At 50.2% G+C, this 4576-nt stretch overlaps 1 non-coding gene across 1 annotated transcript; it reads right to left on the bottom strand.

Moving 5' to 3' along the window:
* Nucleotides 1-3885: 3885 nt before the first annotated feature.
* Nucleotides 3886-4018, bottom strand: LOC131479729 (U11 spliceosomal RNA). Its single transcript, XR_009245079.1, has one exon. It is a non-coding gene; the product is annotated as a U11 spliceosomal RNA (small nuclear RNA).
* Nucleotides 4019-4576: the final 558 nt, after the last annotated feature.

Raw genomic sequence — 4576 nt, 5'->3', positions numbered from 1 at the left:
CTTGGAAACAATGATCCCTGACCCTACATCCTTCCCAACCTGATTGACTAAGTAAACATCAAACATAATAAAAATAAATAAACAAATTGCCGACTCTTACACAATTTTTTTAAAGATTTATTTCTTCTCCTTGGAAAGTCAGATTAACTGATCAGTCGTAAATAAATCGTGTGGCTTCAGCTTCCAGCCGTGGATACGCAATGCTTTCCCAAACGCCAACTTCAGACAACGCTAACGTCTCTGCTCACAATACTGAAAGTGTGGCAGGTGCCTCTTCCCCACCGTAAATCACAATCAAAAGCACGGCTCCTCAGGGCCAGGAAGAGCGAGCAGCTTCCTCGCAGGAAAAGCGCAGTAAGAGTGCAGGATATGTAGCCCTGGGCAGAAAGGCGCCCCCAGGAAGGATCCAAAACAATGGGGCAACAGCTTTCCTAAACCCAAAGCACAGCTCAACGCCAGTGACAGCGAGCAGCTTTCTGGCAGGAAAACGGTGGTGAGCGTGTAGTAGCTTTCCTAAACCGAAAGCTCGGCTCCTCAACGCCAGTGACAGGGAGCAGCTTTCTCTCCACGAAGCGGCGGTAAAAGCGTAGTAGGCTAATATAGAAGGCCAGTAGGAGTAAGCAAGTGTCTCCAGGCAAATCGGGGTCAGTATGGGAGCCCACAGCACAAGCTGGCAATGAGTCGCAACAACAGCAACGTGTGTGATGGTCTTCGCCAACAAACTCCTGCTTCAGGGTCAAACTTCGCAGTGGTCAGCTTTCACGGAATGAGAGGTGGAAACGATTACAACACATACAGGAAGCTGCTTCTCGGTGCCGGTTTCAAAGCACTGCTGGCTCGGTGCAGCTTTCAAAGCAACACCACTTCCCCACTCCCCACCCAAGCCGGCAGGAGTCACACCAAAGTCTCCGCCCCCTCACAGTCCCGTCAAACCCAGTGTCAGTTTTAGCCAATGCAGCTCTTCCGACAGGGGGCAGAACAAAGCTTAACCACTTGACTTCTTACGCTGAAGCCTAAGAAGCCAATTTCAGACTCATCTGCTGGAACATCCACACTAGGAAAATCTCCGATTTGTCCTTCACTGTGTAGAGAGAAAGGCAAGAGCAGCTGAGATATGCAAATACGGCAGAGCTCTCCAGGGAGGCCACCAAGAGAGCAAAGGGCGTGGCTTTGGTGGTTTGGTGAATTCTTTGTCGGGTTGCAATCTCCGCAGGTAAGTGCAAGAACCAAGGCAGGGAGCAGCCCAACCCGGACCCGGTTACAGTGTCTGCATGTCCGGCATGCGGGTGAGTCAGGTCAGGGGCTGGGCCAGGCCAAGAGCCACTTCCTAACATCTACTGGTGGATCTGAGAACCAGGATGGAGTGCAGGAGGGGCCAAGTTGGGCCGCATCACCAGCCAGTCCACACTGGAGCCAGGACTGGGGCTTGGCTGGGAAAGGCTAGACTGTAGCACGAGGCAGCACAAGCTAGAATTGGAGGCAGGCTGGGTGGAACTAGGCTGAAGCACCCACTGGTGGATGCCGAGGAAAGGTGACCATGTCAGTGTGGGGGTGGGGATGGTGGGTGTTGGGTCCGTGAGCCCCAGGGGTGGGGGATCTGGAGGGTCCTGGGTCTCCTAGCTCAGGTTCTAGAGTTCAGCTACACGGAGGGTGTTGGGTCTGTCATCCCTGGAGGTGGGGGTCCGGTGGGTCTCGGATCTCTTGGCCCAGAACCTAGGACCCACCCACCTAGTTGGCATTGGGTCGGTGAGCCCCAGGGATGGTGGGTCCAGTGGGGCCTGGGTCTCCTGGCCTAGGTGACTGAGTCGGCCTGTGTTGTGTGGTTGCTGAATCCATGAGCCCCAAGGGTGGAAGGTCTGCTTTGACTCAAGTTGCCTCCCTCAGGTCCATGAGCCCACCTAAGAGAACTGGTCCTCCTCACTGCAGATGCTGGAGTACTGGACAGCAGACCATGGTGCACATGGAAGTTCTGGTAGTTCTTTGGGACCTGCAGAAGACATCTGGTACCATAGCAGAGAATGGAGAACAGCACATATGGCTATCTACCCCAGCCAAAACATGACAGCAAACACCTGGACGAATGGAGACTACAAGGTCCTCTCTGGCAGCCAGTCATCCACAGCTCGGCTACACCGACAGCATTTTGGAACTATCATGCCACATTGTGACCCTGGGTTGATATCCGGTGGCCCTTCCCCTTCCTCGGGTACTGGGATGGTTGGGAGGCTGGGTATGGCCCAACCCACTATCTCCCCTGCTAACCCCAGATGGGAAGAAGAAATGGAAAGCTTGGAAACAATCATCACATCCTTCCCAATCTGATTGACGGTGTAAGCATCACGTAAAATAATAAACAAATAAATAAATAGCCCTGTTTTTTTATTATTTCTGTTTGAAATTTATTATGCAATTCTGTATGATCTGGGATTCTCCTCAATTTCCACCCCCCAGTTGATTTTTCCCTTAATGTCACACGTCTTCATAAGGAGTTATAATCCCATCAGTCTGCTGTTGAAGTGTGCTCCGACATTGTTGATACAGACATTGTCCATCCTCCCATTGTCAGGATATATCCAACCCTTTGATTGAGAATCCACCTTTTCTTTGGACGCAGAGATGTGTGTTGCAGTGTGTCTTCATATCTGGATATGACAGTCTGCATTACTCCACCAGTATATATTAAATCTGCATCATAAATTCCTTCTATTAGAGAGAACATGTGGTATTTCTCTGTTGGTGAGTGACTTCTTTCACTGAGCATAATGGTCTCTAGTTGGGACCATCTAGTTGCAAATTGTATCATTTCATTCTTTTTAATGGTTGGATACCAATCCAGGGAGTAGATGTACCACAGTTTCTTCAGCCATTCCCTTCGGATGGGCATCTGGGTTGTGTCCATGTTTTTGCGATTGTAGATTGTGTTGCTGGAAATATTGGATTATAGACTCCCTTCTATATATGTAGATTTAATTTCTTTTGGGTATATTCCTAGGAGTGAGATAGCTAGGTCTGAAATTGCCATTCCTTACGCACATTTTTTTCTTCAAAGATTGATTTGTTTTTATTACAAAGTCAGATATACAGAGGAGAGACAGAGAGGAAGAACACAAATGTTTTAAAGATATATTTCTTCTTATTGGAAAGTCAGAGTTACTGAGAAAAGGAGAGACAGATAAAAAGAGCTTCCATCTGCTACTTCACCGCCCAAGTGGCGGCAATGGCCAGAGCTGAGCTGGAACGAGCCCAGGAGCCTGAAGCCTGGTCCAGGTCTTCCACGCAGGTGCAGGGTCCCAAGGCCCTGGCACGACCTCCACTGGGAAGTCAGAGTTACCGAGAAAAAGAGAGACAGACACAAAGAGCTTCCATCTGCTGCTTCACTGCCCAAGTGGCGGCAACGGCCAGAGCTGAGCTGGACCGAGCCCAAGAGCCTGAAGCCTTGTCCACGTCTTCCACGCAGGTGCAGGGTCCCAAAGCCCTGGCACGACCACCACTGCCCTCCAGGGCCACAGGCAGGGAGCTGGAAAGGAAGTGGAGCAGCAAGGACACGAACCCGCCACCATATTGGATCCTGGGGGTTACAAGGAAACAGCATCGACCAGCAGGCCATTCGCAGCATCACACCCTTCTTTCACAATTTGCCGGATTGTCTTGTCTCTATATTTATTCTGTGGCTTCACTTTCCAGCCGTGGATTGCGCAATGCCTTCTCAAATGCCAACTTTAGACACTGCTAATGTCTCTGCTCACAAAACTCAAAGTTAAGTGTGGCAGGTGCCTCTTCTCAGTCGTCAATCAAAAGCACCACTGGCTCCTCAACGCCAGGGGGAAGAGTGAGCAGCTTCCTGGCGGTAAAAGGGCAGTGAGAGTGTAGGAGTGTAAGGGTGCCCAGACCCCGGACCAAGGACCATCAGATGGCCAGGAGTCGAAAATTGATGCTTCCCAAATGTCTTGATGTGGATTCTGCCCAAAGAGCAAACAGAGCCGCTCTCCGTGTGCCACGCACGACACAAGCCCTTTTATGTAGCTGACTCCTAAAGGCAGGAGGAAGTCGACAAAACACAGAACTGAAACAGGTTTGTGCATCAAATCACAGAATTCTTAGCTGCCTTTAATAGTGCAGCTCCGAACTACAAAAGATGTGATCTTAAACACCAGTTTACCGAAACCTCCTAGTGCACAAAACATAGACTCTTCCACACCAGTCAGCTGGAAATCCCCTAGTGGAGCAAACCACAGGGTTTGAAATGCCGGTGATTGTGAAATCCCTCTGGGGAACCAACAAGGGACTCTTACAAAGGCCAGTAGACTGAAAGAACTTGGCCCAGCCAATCACACATGAAAGTTTGGTAGCTTGGCTGCTTAAACCAGCGGGAGTAGGGCGCCAGGACCAATGATCACAGGCTGCCCAGAAGTGAGAAAACGATGCACTTCCGACTTTTCTGTCTGCAACCCGCTTCTGCCTTTTTATGTCTATATCGAATTGAGGAAAGAATGTGCGAGATCTTCTGGTCACACCTGCTAGCTGTGCTTCTGCTGCCTGGCTCTGGGAGTTGCCTGTTGTGGGTAACTCATGGGAG

The sequence above is a fragment of the Ochotona princeps genome, chromosome 2, assembly GCF_030435755.1.
Source record: "Ochotona princeps isolate mOchPri1 chromosome 2, mOchPri1.hap1, whole genome shotgun sequence".
NCBI lineage: Eukaryota > Metazoa > Chordata > Mammalia > Lagomorpha > Ochotonidae > Ochotona > Ochotona princeps.
This window is presented reverse-complemented; position numbering and strand designations above follow the sequence as displayed.